The 17,586-nt window shown below is 56.2% G+C and overlaps 1 protein-coding gene across 1 annotated transcript in view; it reads right to left on the bottom strand.

Annotated features, from left to right (window-relative positions):
• Nucleotides 1–17,586, bottom strand: part of AGAP3 (ArfGAP with GTPase domain, ankyrin repeat and PH domain 3) — a 63,833-nt gene that overhangs the window by 45,616 nt on the left and 631 nt on the right.

The raw sequence follows: 17,586 nt of genomic DNA, 5'->3' as shown, positions 1-17,586 counted from the left end.
AAATGGTGACAGGAATGATGCCTCCGGGTAGGCTTACTGGTGGTTTTTCCTGCTGTTTTACGTCTTTCTACAATACCTATGTTTTAGTCTTTTCTGAAATGTTTATAGAGGGTGCATTACTTTCGAGGAAGGATGGAAGAAAGGAAGAAAACTTCTACTTGAAATGAGGGGAGGGGAGAGGAGCCTCTCAGGATCACAGTGGGCTTCGGGGGGGGACCTGAGTGGGCTTGCACTCTTCCCACCCAAACCTCCACTCGGCCTGGCCCTCACACCCTGCACCTCGGCACCTTTTCTAACAAGAATCTTCTGGTTCAGACTTGATGCATAAGAAGAAAGTGGACTGTGATGGGTGTGAACCGTGCCCTGCCCGTCTCTTGACATTTTATTTTAGGATACTCAGACACGACAAGCTCAGAGCCACTGCCCTGGCAGCAGTGGTCAGCTTTCTGCTGCAGGACAGGGACCACAGCACCTGGCTCTTCCGGCCTGGGCCTCCCAATCTCTAGTGGGGCTGCGCCTTTTCGGGTTCACCGACCCCAGGCGCGTCCGCTTCCCTTCCTCCGGCTCCTACCCTGCCTGTTTTAAATACCGCTTTCTTAACGATCGGCAGGCGCTCTGTGTGAAGGGCGTGCTAACCGCTTATTTGGCATATGAGCACCGTAAGCCAATTCTCCTACTCTACGGTGCAGAAATGTAATTACGTCTGTTAATTCTATAATTGATTAGAACATCTGCACAACAACAACGGCAACAAATCCATGAGATACAAATGATACTAAAATATAGGTGGGGGGCCAGCCAGGTAGCATGGTGGTTAAGGTACTGGATCCCACATGGCCAACTGAGTGGTTCAAGTCTGGGACTCAGTGTCTTGAAAAACACACTGGGTATGGGTGCATGTGCATTCCCAGAATCCCAAGAGGGGAATGGAGAAGGGATTATGGCAGGGCATCCCGGGTAGGGGGAGTGTCTCTCATTCCATCCATCTCTGTCTCTGTCTCTCTCCACTGAGCACACGTACACTATAGCAGCAATGAAAAAAACAAAAATAGAAAAGAACCAGCGGGGGCCAGCTATAGTGGCGTGGCACTACGTCAGTGCCCCATATGGGAAGGTCCAGGGTTCTCAACCCCAGCTCTCCCTGGGCACACACCGGGTGCCTGTGGTCCCGGCTGGCTGAGGCTGGGGGAAGAATAGGAGCATGAAGTCCCCACAGGGGGTGCCTCTCTCTGTCTTTCTTTAGCTGGAAGGTCCTGGGTTCTCGACCCCAGCTCTCCCTGTACCCACTGGGCACACACCGGGTGCCTGTGGTCCCGGCTGGCTGAGGCTAGGAGAAGAATAGGAGCATGAAGTCCCCACAGGGGGTGCCTCTCTCTGTCTTTCTTTAGCTCTTCCTCTCCCATGAAAGAAATAAACTTAGGACGTTGGTCACCATAGAATACGTGTGCGTGAGAGGGAGACGCACCCTCTGTGGGGCTTGGTCACGTGATCACCTTGCTCCAGTCCCCTAGTGCCATGTGCACATGCCCAGAGTGTCTGCAGGCTGACGGGGCAGGGGACTTGAGCCATGGTCGGCCTGTGGCTCCCAGCTCTGCTGTCTGGCATGCTGCCAACTGCGCCACAGAGGCTGGCCCCATGGAGCTGCTCTTCCTTTCTTTGCTAGAGGCACGTGCTCGCTGGAAAGAGACCAAGTTACAGAGAGGGAAAGTGAGAGAGCCCTCCAACCAGAGAGGACGGCCACACAACAGTCCCCCTCCTCCTTCCTCCTCCTGGGATTCTGCGCACACACGTGCAGGCGTCTCGTGTGGTTTTCAAGCCGACGAGTCCAGGACTCGAAGTGCGCAGCTGGCCATGTGGGATCCAGCCACTCTACCCACCACGCCACTGGCTGGCCCAAAGCTGTTCTTAATAGAAGAGCACCACGTAGGGCCAGGCGGGGCCCGGCAGTAACACAACTGGCCCAGACAGGAAGGGCCTGGGTCTGCATCCCAGAACCTCCCTGAGTAGAGCAGACACCCATACCTGAGAAGCGGACAAACTAAGACTGGGGGTGGGCAAAGGTGTGGGGACCCTGTTGTCTCTGTCTCTGTGTCATGAAAGAAAAAAAAGTTTTTTTTGAGAGGTTTCTGCTACAGGGTGCATGCGCTTGCCAGAAAGACAGAGACAGAGAGACAGAAAGCGAAAAATCACCTCCAGGGGGATGGCCACACTGCAATCCCTTCTCCTTCATTCTCCTCTCAGGATCTTGGGCACACACGCACACATACCCGGCATGAGTTTAAGCCACTGGGTCTGGGACTTGAACCTGCAGTCGAATACATGAGAGTCCAGCGACATAGCCATTATGCCAACTACTAGACCTGAAATAGACAAACTTTTAAAAAAGCTGTCTAAGGTGGGAACCAGCAGTTAGCGTAATGGCTATGTCGCTGGACTGCCACGTAGTCAACTGCGGTTCGCGTCCCGGACCTGGTGGCTTAAATCTCACGCCGGGCGCGTGTGCGTGCGTGCCCAAGATCCCGAGAGGAGAATGGAGGAGAAGGGATTGCGGTGTGACCATCCCCCCTGGGGGGTGATTTCTTGCTTTCTATCTCTCTGTTTCTCTCTGTCTGTCTGGCGAAAGCACGCGCCCTATAGCAAAAACCTCTCCAAAAAAAAAAAAAGGAAAAAGAAAACAAGCTGTCTAAGGCCAGCATGGCAGGTGGTTAAGGTGGTGGATCCCACAGAGCCAAGCACACAGTTTGAGTCCCAGACTCGGCAGCTTGAAAATCACATCCCATGCATGTACGTGCAGGCCCCAAACCCCGAAAGAATGGAGAAGGGATTGTGGTGTGACCATCTCCCTGGGGGAGTGCTTTTTCACTTTCTCTCTGGAGAGTGCACACACCCTACAGCAAACTAAAAAAAGGGAAAAGCTAGTTAACACTCACAGAAGGGGTGTCGAGATTAGAAAGCCAACTCTGACCACCCCAGCATGACTGACAGACCAGGACCACTGCTGGGTGCCACCAGCGGGTGGAAGGCTGGGGCGTTCCCTTCCAAGTGCAGAATAGCTCCTGCAGGGGTGAAATGACCCTTCCCAATGGCCACCATTGCCACTGGGGGGGGATGCGGGAATTTGATGACAGATGAGCTATTAAATGATAGAGAGTTAGTTAGTTCCCTAGGTTGTGCTGGGTGGGACATTACGAAGAATCCCGAGCTGGTTCATAGGCAATGCCTGCTGAAGAGCCGGGGGAGAAGCACCCTTGCGAGGTGGCGAGAGGGCGAGAGGGCGAGAGGGCGAGAGCGACAGGATGGAACGACCAGGTCTTTCAGTGCTGTCAACTTCCCAAATAAACGCTAAAGGAAAACCTGCCCGTCTCCTACAGGTTCTGGGCTTCCCGCTCGACTCTAAGGGACCCCTCAGCCCAAGTGAGACAATGCTCTGCTCATTTCCTCCTCCCTTCGAGCACTTCTCTTCTCATGGCCTAGAACGGCATCTAGGCCAGGCCCAGGGCCTGCCTCTGTCATGGAGAGTGAGCAGCCTTGGGCAAATCCCTTTTCACCTCCATGCCTTAGGTCTGCAAAATGGGGTGACAGAGCCAGACCTGAAGCTTTGTGGTTAAGGGAGCTGGATCCCACAGAGCCGACCGTGGTTCAAATCTCGACCCCAGTGACTTGAAAAACATGCCAGGTGCGCGTGGTACGTGGCTGCCCAAAGTCCTGACGGGACAGAGGAATGGAGAAGGGATTGTGGCATGACCCACACCCCACGGGGATGCTTTCTCCTTCTCCCTCTCTGTCCCTTTCTCTGGACAGTGCACATGCCCTCTGAAATTAAAAAAAAAAAAAAAAAAAAAAAAAGGGAGGAAAAACCCCCAGGGACGTCGCGGACACTGCACGAGGATAGGAGGCACTGGTGAGCGGAGAGCGGAGTGAGCTAGCAGGGAGTCACTCTTGGCCTCCTCTCTGACAGCAGACCCGGTCCTGCCACCCGTGCTTAGCATCTTGCAACTCCCGCAGCAAGAGCTGTCAATCTTGAGACGCTGGCAGCACAAACAGGAAGGGGAGTGTGGGGTGGCGTGTTTGAGTGGTTTAAAGACACGCTACGCCGGCAATTTCCATAATTCAATCCCGACTCCGCAAAGCTGAGTGTGGTGGTGCCCAAACAGGCACCAGGCTCCCCGTGCTGGCTCACCAGGTGCCTGTCTTGGTCCATTGCTGCATTTGTAACCAAAATACCTGTGTCTGGGTGGTCAGATAACACAGGTGTGGGGCCGGCAGGTGGAGTGGTAGTTAAGGGCACTGGACTCCCACAAGACCAACCATGGTTCGAATCTCAGACCTGGCGACTTGCTTTCTTGCTTTCTCTCTCTCATTCTGTTCCTCTCTGGTCAAATAAAAAATAAATAAATAAATAGAGTTAAATGAAATAATTCTTCAAAAAAAAGAAAGAAATACAGGTTCACTCAGCTCGCAGATTAGAGAGCTGGGTGCACCTGCTGGCAGGAGGCTGGATTAAGCAGAGCAGAGCGTCTACCTGTCTCCTTTCCCCTCCATACATATGGAGGGGGGCACCGCCCTAAAGACGTTATTACACCCAAGGGCCTGACCCTGGGACACCGGGAGGAGTTACATTGTCACTAACAGCTTTACATGGACATGGGGGGACATCTAAACTCTAGGACAAGAAGCCTGGGGGGACACACTAGCATCTAAACGGTACCCGGCCACCGTGCAAGGTGCATGCCCTCAGCTCCACTCTCAGAGCTCGCCGGAGGCCAAATTCTCCGCTCCTCAGTGAGCTCTCCTCCTCCTTCATCCTCCCGCCAGAGGGCACGTGTGCACACTCAGGAGACAGAGAGAGAAAGAGCACACCCCTCAACGGGGCTTGGTCTCGCTATCCCCTTTCCTCCATGTCTGTGGAGACTTGGGCGCCCACGCACACTCACGTGGCGTTCCAAGTTGCCAGGGCTGAGTTTCAAACCACAGTCGCCATGTGGGATCCGGCCTCGTGCACACAGCTGAAGCATGCGCCGCGGGCCAGCCTACTAAGAACCACTTCTCTAGCACCACCTCATGGCCACCACCCCCTCCCCCAAGCCCAGGGGACCGCATAGCCACTCGCATGGCCACTCGGCCCCCTCCTCGCTCTAGGCCGGGCTGTCCCTGTACCCCCACTTGTCGCAGGATAAATTTTACCCTTGATGGGGCTTGGGGGCCTCTGGGAAGGAAGGGCTGGGTCACCACTGCCCCAGGTCCAGGTTTTGGCTCCGCCCCCTCACCCAGACCACCCAGCCTATCCTTCCTTTCAGGAACCGGAGGGCGGTCCCACACAACCTTGGGAGGTAGACTTGCCTTCCTGCACACACACCCCCCAGGGCATGTCCCCTGGGGCAGGCTCAGCCTCAAAGTGGAGCACCTTCCCCTCCCCTCCTACTCGGGGAGGGTCTCCAGGGGTCCAGTGGAGATGTCTGGACTGGATCTGGATCTCAACCTTGACCCCTACATCCCCCTGGAGTGATATGGTTGGGGGCCTCCCAGCCTGGACTCATGGACCCCAGCCTGACCCCCACAGGCTTAGCAAGGAAGGGGGCTGCAGCCCTGTGAGGGACGGGCCTGGGTCCTGCAGGGCAGCTTCCTCAGGCCACACCCCCACAGTCACCAGGGTCCCCCTGGCTTGCTGAGGCAGTGTGAGGCAGAACAGGCTCTGCCACCTCCCGGCGCTCTCTCCCTGGGCAGGCAACTGAGGCACCAGCTGGCTGCCTGGTGGTGCTTCAAGCCCTCAAGGGCACCCACTGTATCGCCACTCCCTCCCCAGCCACCGCACGTGGGGCCTGAAGTCCACTCTCCTTCCGGAGGAGGGGGTACCAGTCGAAAGACACACCCACCGCAAGAGGCCACTGGCAGCGCGGGACCCTGCTCTGGAACCTCGGGTCCCCCACTCAAGCATCTGCTGACTGCCCAGCCCAAGTGGCTGGGAAGTTCATGGGCAGCACCTCCGAGAACCAAGAATGGACTCTGGATAGAGTCCCAGCAGGACCCCCCCATGCTGGGTCCCAGGTGCCAGCCCAGGTGATGGCTGGCTGCTCCTAGAGGCGGTGCCGTGGTTGGTCCAGCGTCTCCAAGAGCATGGGGACGCTCACATTTTCTACCTTAGTAGCTAGCAGGAACTAAGGCCAAGCCGGGCCAAAGACCCAGGGAAATGGCCCTGCTAAAACGCCAGGCCGGGGGTGCAGGGGGTGCGCTAGACGCTTGCTGACTGAGGCCTGACCAGCCCAGTCCTAGACAAGCTTTGCACAGGTCACCAAGATGCTGAGTGACGCGGTCAACATGGGGCCCCAAAGGCCACACGCTGCCTGGGGCTAGGCAGTGACATCACGCTCTGCAATGCAGGACCCAGATCCGCACCTCAAGGACCACTGTACATGCCAGGATCTGTGTGCACCTGCCTGCGATCCCAGCTGGCCGGCCGGGGCTGGGCGGGGCGCCACCTGCCTGGTCTCATGAAGAAAGCAGTAGGCAGGGCCAGCTCCACAACGACCTGGTGGTTAAGGCAGCTGGATCCCACATGGCCGACCCCGCAGCTCCAACCCCAACTCCGGCAGCTTGAAGAACGCGCCAAGCACATGTGTGTGCATGCCCAAAATCCAGACAGGGTGGAAAAAGGGAGAAGGGACTACGGTGTGACCACACCCCACTGGGGGTACTTGCTTTCTCTCTGAGCATATGTGCCCTCTGGCAATTAAATTCTTATAAAGAGACACACTTCTGTACACAACCGCTCCAACCCACGGGTATCCTTCCATTTTTATTTATTTATTTATTTATTTGGCTCTAGGGCATAAGCACTTCCTAGAGAAAGGAGGCCGGGTAGTGACAACCACGCCCTTCCCAGGGGCATGGGCACACCCATGTGCACACACGGGCTTAAGCTGCCAGGTCCAGGATTTGAACCACGCAGTCAGCCATGTGGGATCCAGCACCTTAACTGCCACACCACCTGCTGGCCCCTTTTGCTATCTGACAGGCTGTAAATTACAGCTGTCTTCAACGGCTTGCTGGTGGCCACAGGAGGCCACTGAGCACCTGCCACGGGGGGGGGGGGGGAGCTGCGACAGAGAGCGGGAAACAGCTTAAAAAGAACGGCAAAATGCCAACCATTTTATATAAGGTATATGTCAAAGAGAGAACACTTTGGATATGCCAGGTTAAATAAACACATAATGAGGAGGTATTTCACCTTCCATTTTTACTGCTTTATTATGGCTTTGAACATTCAGAGTTACACAGGACTCTAAGCCTATTGGATGGTCCTGGATTATGACAAAAAAACTTCATCAACAGCAACAAGACTGGGCGGGCACCAGGGCACAGCGGGAACGCACTGCTGGCGAAAGGCCAGACCCCACATGGCAGCCGCGGTTCGAATCCCCAGCCAGGTCAGCTGACAACACGCCAGGCACTTGTGCAAGTGCCCAGGACTGCACGGGCTGGAGGAAGATGACCACGGCGTGACCGGACCCTGCAGAGGGGGCTCCTCTCTCTCATACAAGTACATATAGTCTACTGTGAATTTTAAAAAGGGAAAATTGAACAAGCAAAACAAAGAACACAGACAATGCCGGCTGCAGTGTGAATACGCAGGCCCCTGCCAACCGTGGCCCCGGGCCCTACGCCTACCACCTGGGCTCTCAGACAAACGCCCTGGGCCCAAGGCCTGGCCGGCCACACCAACACAGCCAGGGACTGCTGCCCACGTCCTCTCTCTCGGGTTTGAGACCGCGTCAGGCATGCTCGCCACGGCAGCCCCCAGATCGGAAAGCTGCCTACGAGTGCACCGCACCTAAGAGTACCGGAACGACAGCCGCCATGGCAGGCCCTCCCCTCTCAGGGCACTATGAGACGGGCGCCAGTTACCCACACCCTGACCAACGACAAGCTGAGACACGGAGCAGCTGAGGAACTGACCCACAGTCACACCACTCCTATGTCTGGGGTTCAAATCCAAGCGGCCTGACTCCGGAGCCTGGGTTCTTCTTTTCCTTTTTCTTTTTAAGAGAGAGTTTTTGCTATAGGGGCACATGCACTCACCAGAGACAGAGAGACTGAGAGGCAGAAAGCGAGAAATCACCCCCCAGGGGAGATGGCCACATCTTGGACACGCACGCGCATGGCATGAGTTTCAAGCCACCAGAGCCGGGACTCCAACCACGATTGACCATGGAGTCCAGCAATGTAACCATTATGCCATCTGCTGTCCCCAGAGTCTGGGTTCTTTTTTTTTTTTTTTTTTGAGAGGTTTTTCGCTATAGGGCGCGTGCACTCGCCAGACAGACAGAGAGAGACAGAGAGACAGAAAGCGAGAAATCACCCCCCAGGGGGGGATGGTCACGTCGCAATCCCTTCTCCTCCATTCTCCTCTCGGGATCTTGGGCATGCAAGCACACATGCCTGGCGTGAGTTTTAAGCCACCGGATCCAGGACACGAACCGTGGTCAACTACGTGGGAGTCCAGCGACATAGCCATTACGCTAACTGCTGGTTCCCGAGCCTGGGTTCTTAACGGAGTAGAGTCCACTCTACCACACTGCCCAATGTAGACCAGTCTAGAACCATCTAGAAATAACAGTCAGACAAAGAAGGGCTTCAGAGTGACTGAAAGCTCCAAATCCCCACCAAGCTCAAATCAAGGCTCTTGAGTCTTTCTTTAGGATCCGTGTAAGGACACAAACCCTCCAGGAAGAGACGGGACCGGCCCAAGCAGAGGAGGACCCAGGGCCTCCAGCAGGCGAGGAGCAGGAAGCCAGGTCAGGGCTGGCTCTCTGGGGCTCCCCGCCACCCGGGCTGGACTCTAATCCTACTCCATGAGCTTGGGCCTGAGCTCTGAAAACCATCAAAACATCATAGTAGAAGGCAAAGAACCCATGGCCGCGGGCAGGCGCAGTGCAAAGGCGGGTGCTGCAGAAGAGCTCGAGACACACCCAGGACACAGGCATGCAGCACTGGAGGACCCAGAAGGGACTGAGGGCACGCGGGAAGCCCAGCCCAGCCCACTCTAAAAGGCCAGGTGGTGGCTCATGTCAGTGGCCCCAGCGCCCAGGCTGAGGCAGGAGCGGCAACATAGCAAGACCTTATCTGAAACACTCAAACCCCACCGAGGGCACAGCCGTCGGGGACCATGTGCTGCGGAGCGGGCACAGTCAGCTTCAGCCTCCCAGTGACCCAGAGGACAGCAAGTCTGAGGCGGAGCCAGAAAAATCTGTATTTTAGAAAAAAATTTTTTTCCAGTTTGCATGTGTGCTTGCTGAAGAGAGAGACAGAGAGATAGCAACAGAGAGAGAGAAAGTGAGAAATCACTCCTCAGGAGGGCAGCCGTACAGTAATCCTTTCCCCTCCGGTCTCCTCTTGGCATTTTGGACAGTGCACACACATGTGCCCTGTGTGCTTTTCTTTCTTTTTCTATTTTGGAGAGGTTTCTGCTATAGGGCGCATGCGCTCGCCAGAAGGACAGAGAGAGACAGAGAGACAGAAAGTGAGAAATCACCCCCCAAGGGAGATGGCCACACCGCAATCCCTTCTCTCAGGATCTTGGGCACGCACAACACCCGGCGTGAGTTTAAGCCACCAAGCCTAGGACTCGAACCACAGTCAACTACATGGGAGTCCAGCGACATAGCCATTACGCCATCTCCTGGTCTTGAGAGCGGGTAATGAACTCTTTTTTTTTTTTGGGGAGGTTTTTTTTGCTATAGAGCACATGTGCTCACCAGAAAGAGACAGAAAGCAAGAAATCACCCCTCAGGGGGATGACCATGCCACAATCCCTTCTCCTCCATTCTCCTCTCAGGATCTTGGGCACGCACACACAGCACCCAGTGTGAGTTTAAGTCACCGGGTCCAGGCCTCAAACCGCAGTTGGTTACATGGTAGTCCAGCAACAGGGCCATTATGCCTACTGCTAGTCCTCCTCACCCCCCCCCATGTGCTTTTCAAGCCACTGGGAATGGGATTCGAACTGCACAATTGGCCATGTGGGATCCCGCTGCCTTAACCACCACACCACCTAGCTGACCCAGAAAAATCTTTTTGTAAAGTATTATTTCTTTAATTTTTTTTTTTTTGGAGTGGACTCCTTACATGTTAGCATCCATCCCAGATAAATCAAGACATTCAGTTCTTTTTTTTTTTTTTCGGAGGGGTTTTTGCTATAGGGTGCATGTGCTCGCCAGACAGACAGACAGAGACAGAGAGACAGACAGAAAACAAGAAATCACCCCCCGGGGGGATGGCCACACCACGATCCCTTCTCCTCTTGGGATCTTGGGCACGCACGCACACGCGCCCGGCATGAGTTTTAAGCCACTGGGTCCGGGACGTGAACCGCGGTCGACTACATGGGAGTCCAGCGACATAGCCATTACGCCAACTGCTGATCCTTTAATTTTATTTATTCATTCATTTTATTTTAATTTGACCAGAGAGAGACACAGAAAAAGAGGGAAAGTGAGAAAGCAAGCTACCAGGTCCAAGACTTAAACCACGGTCGGCCATAGGGAAGTGTTCAATGCCTTAACTACCACGCCACCTGCTGGCCCCAGAAAAATCTTTCTTAGGGAAATTAAAACTGTCTTACACTCAGTAAGAAAAAGAATAAAGTCTTTTCCTCCCCGGCTGCTTGAGGCTATACCGCCATCAGGACTGGCACGGTAGCTATCTGAACCAGGAGGTTGATGACCAACGGACCACTTCGGAGGAAACACATGGTCATTGCTGTCCTTCACCGCGGGAAGGCAACAGCACCTAAGACGGAAATGCAGGAACAACTAGCGAAGACGTACAAGACCACACCAGATGGCATCTTTGTGTCTGGGTTCAGAACCCATTCTGGTGGTGGCAAGACAACTGGCTTTGGCATGATTTATGATTCTTTAGATTATGTGAAGAAAATGAACCGAAGCATAGACTTCCAAGACATGGCCTTTAGGAGAAGAAAAAGACGTCAGGAGCACAGCGAAAGGAACGCAAGAGCAGAACAGAACGAAGACAGTCACGGGCCTGCAAAGGCCAGTGTTGGCGCTGGCAAGAAGTCAGAGGAGTAAAGATTCTGCAGTGACTGCTAAGAAATTTCATGTAAAGAAAAGAACAAAAACCAAGAGGAAAGTAAAGGATATGAATGAAAGGAAACAAGCAAACGACCACAAAGAGTACGTGCGCGGGGACACTCGCCAGGGGCGGAGAGCTGGACAGGCAGCGGCAGCCCTGGTCTCACAGGGGGAAGCTGCTGTCCTCCCCGACCTGTTGGGTGGGGGCCAGGGAGGTGGGCAGAGCACAACAGCTCTGTCCCCACCGGCGACGGCCTTTCTGGAGGGCAGGGCGAGCCAGTGCGCAGCCAGTCCTAGAAAGGGGCACTCTACGGTCTGACCGCTCTCTACTGGGAATCCGTCCAAAAGAGATGATTGGACAAGAGTGCAAGGAGGTGCTTCCCAGCAACCCCACAGGGGACACCATGCAGCCTTCGGGAAGGATGACGGCACGGCGGCTTTGTTACAGCCCCTCCTCGTGGGTGAGGAAACTGAGGCACAGAAAATCTCATCTCTTCCAGTACCTGCTCCTGGAGGGCTCCGAGGCAGAGCACTGCCAAGTGCCACGGAGGGAGCTCAGAGGGAACGTACAGATGCCAGCCCAGCCCCGATGTGACAGGCAGGACAGGCCAGGAGCCAAGCTGCGGTAGTCCCAGCATGGGTGCAGAGGGTCCCGGCTCCTGGCAGACAGCCAGAGCATCGGGCAGCCTGCCTGAATTCTCGTAGCCAGTCGGTGGCAGGGCAGGGAGGACCCAAGGACCCCAACTCCCACCCAGCGCTGCCAGATAGGCAGAAGCTTGTTCTCGTGAACCTGGGAATTGGGGATCCCCTTCTCCCCTTCACTGAGCATCTTCCACAAACACCCCTGTGCTGTGAAAGTCCAGTGGCACCAAACCAATCAAGGAGTGGTGGATGGAGAGGAGATCAGAAGGGTGCACCCCAGACAGCCAGGATCTCGGGGAGCTGGAAGGCAGGGACAGACAGGCCTGCTTTCCCACCCCTCTTCGTTTGAGTTGGTCAGAACAAGGATGTATCAGGGCCAGCAGGTGGCGTAGTGGTTGAAGTGCTAGACTCCCACATAGTTGATCATGGTTCAAGTCCTGGACCTGGCAGCTTGCTTTCTCACTTTTTCTTTCTCTCACCCTCTGTTTCTCTGGCCAAAAAAAAATTTAAAAATAATTAAATAATAACAAATTTAAAAATAAAAAAAGAACAGGCATGTGTCAACTTTTGTCACTTAAATATCATCAGATGAATTTTTAGAGAGGTTTTTGCTATAGGGCGCATGCACTTGCCAGAAAGACAGAGACAGAGAGATAGAAAGTGAGAAATCACCCCCCGGGGGGATGGCCATGCCACAATCCCTTCTCCTCTATTCTCCTCTCGGGGTCTTGGGCATGAATGCACATGCACCTGGCGTGAGTTTAAGCCACCGGGTTCGGGACTCGAACTGCAGTCAACTACATGGGAGTCCAGCGACATAGCCATTATGCCAACTGCTGGTCCCAACCAGATGAATTTTTTTTTTTTTTGGAGAAGTTTTCGCTATAGGGCGCATGTGCTCGCCAGACAGAGACAAAGAGACAGAAAGCGAGAAATCACCCCCCAGAGGGGATGGCCATGCTGCAATCCCTTCTCCTCCATTCTCCTCTCAGGATCTTGGGCACGCATGCACACGTGCCCAGCGTGAGTTTTAAGCCACCGGGTCCGGGACACGAACCGCGGTCAACTACATGGGAGTCCAACGACATAGCCATTGCACTAACTGCTGGTCCCCCAACCAGATGAATTTTTAAAATCAACTTCAATGTGTTTCCAGGGCAAGTACCCATCTACTGGAGTTCTACCCAACTACTCACAGGAGGGAGGGACACCCTGAGAGCCATCCAGGAGAGAATTATAGCACCCTGAAATGTTCTAGAAATTCCAAGAGTTAAAGTCGAGGCCAGCTTGATCCTCAAAGAGCTTCTCTTAGAAGCTACTTATAAGGGCTGGCGGGTGCCCAGCCCGGCCAAGCACATAAGCACAGGACACCCCAGGCCTGGAGCCGGAGAGCCACGTAAAACCGCTCGTTCCCCCACTCGCTGTGTACTGCGGCGACAGTGCTTCATCTGCCTCCTAGGCCACCTCATCTACCAGGTGGAGGTGACACCTGCAACCCTGAAAAAAGCATCTCCTTTGGGAAAAGAAGTGGTGAGCGGTGAAGTCTTGAAATCTGGTGAAGGCCGGATTCCAGCCTCCAGTGGGACAGAACAATGTCAGTGGTGGAACCTGGCCAGCTCGCCACCTCCCAGCAGGTGGCCCTGTCACCTCCCTTCCTAAGCCAACCCAATGTGGAAGTTCCATGCTCCCAAATTAGCTGCCCCTGCCCCCTGGCCTGAATGGCGGAAGGAGGGGCAGGAGGAAGGCGCCCTGATTGAACTCAGTAAGAGCTACCTGCGTATCAGCAAGAATGAGGGCAGGACACTCTGCCAGACAGGGACAGGGGCTCTGGGAGGGGTCTGCCTCCCCCAGCCATGCCTACTTCCCAGATCGCACTCGTTCCACTCAGAGGGAGACGCTGACAGCTGGTCGCTCACAGTGCAAAGGGGCCAGCCTCCTCCACGCAGGGCCCCCACCGCTCCCGTCTCAGCCTCCCAGGACACCATCTTCGTGAACAAAACGCCATCTCACGTGTGTTTTGGAATGTGGACAGGTGGAAATAAAAGGAGGAGGTAAAACTCCTCCGCTACGGGCCAGCAAGTGGCCTGGAGGCTAAGGCACTGAATCTCATATGGCTGACTGTGCAGCTCGAGTCCTGGACCTGGTGGCGGCCCGGCATGTGTGCCCGCCCCTGGGGGGTGCTTTCTCACTTTTCCCTTCTCTCTGTCTCTCCCTGGCAAGCGCATGCACTCCACAACAAAACTAAAACAAAAATGAATATTCCTCCACTGGGGTCCTGCCCGCCTCCCCTGCCACGGGTCACCTATGAGTCGACAGCCCCCAGAGACCAGCCTGCTGTTCCTCAAACGCCGTGGCCTGCTTTCTTGCCCAGCAGCCTTGTCGCCCAGTTCCTCTGCGTGGGACACCTCCCCGGTGCCCAGGCCTGGCATGCATCGATGTGAGAAATAGCTGCCCCAGAAGGACAGCAGGGGCAGGGAAGGGCAAGGACGGGCTCTCCTGTGTGGTGTCCTCGCGGCAGAGCGCAGCTCAGTGACCGCGGGTTGAGCAGAAGGAGGAGGTGTGCCACTTCGCTATACCTGAGGTCACACAGCGGGACACCAGACGGGGGGCAGGACTTCCATCCCCACTGCTGACCCTGAGGAAAGGGGTCTTCATGAGCCCTTCCATGTACCTAAGCTTTGCCCTGGGTTTCCGAGAACCCGGACTTTACTGTCTCCTGGCCCAGTGCCACTCTGGCACCTCCTATGGCCGAGCAGTCGTCCCCACACCAAGCCCAGACCTTGGGCCCCTGTTCCCCCCTCCCCTTTGTTCTCTGGCTTTGCACCATGCCAGATGCAACTGGGCCACCCGGGAGGAGCTAATAAATGTATCTGGAACAAACGAGGCTTTCCCCAGCCATGGGCATCCACACGGACACCCGCTTTTGCAGGATTCCTAGAACCCTCGTGTGCAAAGTCCTACATAAGCCATCCCCCACGGGCTCCTGAGCCTAAACCAGCTTGTCCTCAGTGTGGCCTGGACAGGTCACAGGTCCCTGGCCCCACCCTAGACCGCCCAGCCAGAGTCCCAGCAAGGCGTAAGGCAGCAAGTCCCACAGGTGGGTGTCACGTGGATGCAGGAGGAAGCTCCCCAGCCTCTGACGTGGATTCTATCCTCCCCCCATCACAGGCCTGCTGCCGGGACCCAGCACAGGACAGACAGGAACAGGGACGAACGGAGAGCTCAGTGCTGAGGGAGGCTGCCGAGGCTGGGACCCTCTTCCTGCACCCTTCAGGCCCCTCCTCGGTCTCAGCCTAGACTCGGCTCACCCAGCAAAAACCCCACACCTCTCTACCATGGTCCCTGTGGGATGTCACCAAGTGGAGCCCGGGGACGGCAAGTGGATGAGAGGGGGGAACCATGCAGGAGGCTGGCTGAGTGCTCCTCCGAGGAACGATTTCAAACAAAACCCAAACCACCCCAGCGGGAAACAAAGGGGAAACAGCATGAGTCACCTAGCGAGGGAGCCCTGTGCCGCACACAATGGGACCATATGGCACACGCACAGTCACTGTCCCCCCCCAGGACACCCGGAGGGAACCCTGGGGCCACTTCTCCAGGCTCCTGGTACACTTGGCCGCATCCTGTGTCCCCCTCCCAGACCCATGCCCTGTTCCCGGCCCCCTTTCCTAGGACTCTGCCAGGAGGACAGAGACCAGCAGTGGTGGGTCAGAGTGACAGGCCTGGCCAGGGCCCAGCATTGAGAGCCTTGCCTGCCCCACCTCCCACTCCAAGCCTCAACGTCCACACCAGCCTGGTGACGGCTGGGAGCTGAGCTCTACACGCAGAGAGCCTCCAACTAGGCTCCCGGCTTCCCTGCCCCAAGTCCAAGCGACAGGCAGCTTTCTCCCTTCCTGGCCTTCGGTGGGAAAGGAACTTTTCAAAATGGTCTGCCTCTTCTCCAATCCTGTCCTGAAACACAGGAAGGCCAAAGGCTGCCCTGCTTCCTCCTGCCTGGGCCATGGGGCCAGAGGTGACTGACAGGGCAGAGAGGCCGGGAGGTGGGTCCTGACTGAGTCTCCCAAGTCACCTACAGAGCTGGGACAAGCAACGCCTTCACTGAAGCATTCCTGGAGAAGCTTAATGACACACTGAGGAGCCCTCAGCCCCTTCCACCAAGAGGCTCCCCCTGCCGAGGAAACACAGGACCCAGCTCCCAGTTGGCGCTCTCCCCTGGGAAAAGAGGTGGGAACACTGCTTTGCAGGACAAGAGCAGTGTGGTTCGGCAGATGGACAGGCTCTACCACAGGAAGGATGGGGAGAGAAAATTGGAGGAGGAGCTTTTCTGAAGCCTGCCTACAGCAGAAAAGCTGGGGTAACAGAAGTGGGGAAGCGAGCAGGGGTGAGGTGGGGAAGAAAGACGGGACTAGGAGAAAGGCTGGCAGAGGGAAGGAGGTGGAAAGGCTAGGAGACCTTGCAGAGAAAGCAGGCGGGAGGGCCAGCTGGGCTGGTCTGGTGACAGTGAGACATCAGGTCCCAGAATTTCCCGATGGTGACACCCAGCTCCCAGCAGAGCAGATGGAACAATGGGGTCTTTCCAAACTGCAATGGGGAAGTTGGTCAGGCGGGGGTAGGGCTCTAGGAGGGAAATTCTGCCTGAGTTACAAACCCCAAGTGCATCCCAGGAGTCAGGGTGGGCGCTCACAAGACGTCCCCTAGAGGCCCCCAGAGCTCCAGAGAGGCCGCAGGGAGGAAGCTGGAGGTAGCTGCGGAGCCCGTCCTCCCTGCCCTGGCGAGGACTGGTAGACGCTCCCCTTCCTACAGCTGTCCCGTCTATCCACCCTCAAAAGGCGGGAGGAAGACATCTTGGCACTGATCAGTAACAGCTCTCACTTCCGCTAACAGACTGAGCTGCAGGAAAGTGTCTTCCCAGTCTCACCTCCCTCAGACAGAGGAGGAAAACTTGGTCATGTCCCCTCTTTGGGGCCCCATGCTCACACAAATGCCATCTCCGGTCCCCAGTCACAGCGGTGATTCAGGCCATTTACTCAGAGCCATGTTAATGAGGTTTTTCTGTCACCTAATTAGTTCACAGAGAACAGCCTGGAGAGAAAGGAGAGGAGAGCCGGCTGGCAAAGGCCGGAGGAGCAGCCGGGCACGGTACAACAAAGGGCAGGTCTCTGCTCTAAATGGGGTCCCCTCCTCCCAAGGGGCCCAGCATGCCTTCCCCAGATGGGGACCTCTGAAAGCAGAGGCAAGTTCATGTGCAGCAGCCCCCAGGAGAAGGGGCCCTAACTGCAGGGCCCAAGTGGCCGGCCTCTGCGCACAGTTGCACGTCACTGGCAAAAGGCCTTGGCGCTCTAGGTTTCCACTAAGGCCAAACCCACCACCTGCTGGTGGGCGTCCCCCTCACATGGAGCTGGAGGAGGAAGCAGATGGCCCAGAGCTAGGCCCATCTGCCTGCGAACACTCGAAGGTCACCATGCCACCGGGGTGCCTACGAGTGCAAGGGACTGCCACCACACCAGGGGACGTGGGACATCTGCCATCAGTGTGCCCTCACTTTCTGAGCCCTTCGGCAGTCCCAAGTCCAGGGCCCAAAAGCTCAGGGAAAGGAGCACTGGGCAGCACCGTGGTTAGGAGTTTCTGATTTCCCACGCTGGGCATAGTGCCCTGGAGGTCTGTCAGCGCCAAGCACGCCAGCGCCTGCCTCCGGAGCGAGCAGCCGCTGGTGGCTGGGGTGCACGGGGCCCGGGGATGGACCGGTGGACCAATGGACTCGCCAGCGCCTCCCACGCGGCCGCAGAGCCCCAGCACCGCGCCAGGCCCGGCCCGCCGCGGCGGGGGGGGGGGTGGGGAGAGGGTGATGTTGTGCGTT

This window comes from Tupaia chinensis, unplaced genomic scaffold (assembly GCF_000334495.1).
Source record: "Tupaia chinensis unplaced genomic scaffold, TupChi_1.0 Scaffold000280_1, whole genome shotgun sequence".
NCBI classification, from domain to species: Eukaryota; Metazoa; Chordata; class Mammalia; order Scandentia; family Tupaiidae; genus Tupaia; species Tupaia belangeri.
The sequence above is the reverse complement of the archived record's forward strand: the minus strand, read 5'-3'. Positions and strand labels throughout refer to the sequence as shown.